The sequence below is a fragment of the Oncorhynchus mykiss genome, chromosome 17, assembly GCF_057628025.1.
Source record: "Oncorhynchus mykiss isolate SJ-2025 chromosome 17, ASM5762802v1, whole genome shotgun sequence".
Taxonomy (NCBI): Eukaryota; Metazoa; Chordata; class Actinopteri; order Salmoniformes; family Salmonidae; genus Oncorhynchus; species Oncorhynchus mykiss.
In genome coordinates, this window is record NC_143038.1 from 22,971,492 (window position 1) to 22,972,247 (window position 756).

A 756-nucleotide genomic window follows, 5' to 3' on the forward strand; every position below is an offset into this window, starting at 1 on the left:
GGGATATTTAGTGTCTGCTTTTTTACCAATCAGTGCCCTTCTTTGTGGGGTAATGGGAAACTTTCCTGGTCTTTCTGGTTGAATCTGAAATTCACTGATCGACTAAGAGACATTACAGATAATTGTATGTGTGGGCAGTAGCAGTGCATGGGTAAAACCACCAGAGAAGTCATATTACAATCTACTGTATGTGTTGTGATAATTGCGTTGTTTGCGCTATAACCTAGATCATATGCCTAGACACCGTGATATATACTGTAGGCATAAGGTCGAGACAATAAGAAGACACAATGGCAGAGTAAATTCAACCACACCTTTGTTTCAGTACAAAACCAGAGAGCAACATCTGTCCTGTGAAGTCCACAAAACATATTGCATGATCTACAGCAAGGCCAAGAGAGGTAATGTTTTTGACATTTTCGGTCTACTAAACAACTATTGATATAGAACCACGGAGAGTTACCGCAAGTCGCAAAGAAAACAGGTGCTGCCTCCACTATTCCAGCACCATTTCAACTTCAACATTTCAACATGATCTATTCACCTACAGTATGCTTTTTCTAATACAGTGACAACTAAAAGATACCAAAAACGATTTAGTCCAATTAACGTAAGCTAAATATGATGTGGCTGTCCATGGTACTGATTTATGTGTGTGTGTGCGTGTGTGTGTATGCGTGTACAAGTAGAAAAAACATGTTGACTCACCCTACTTGTGGAGAAATGCCAATGCTGTCCTCCTCTTTCACGTTGCCT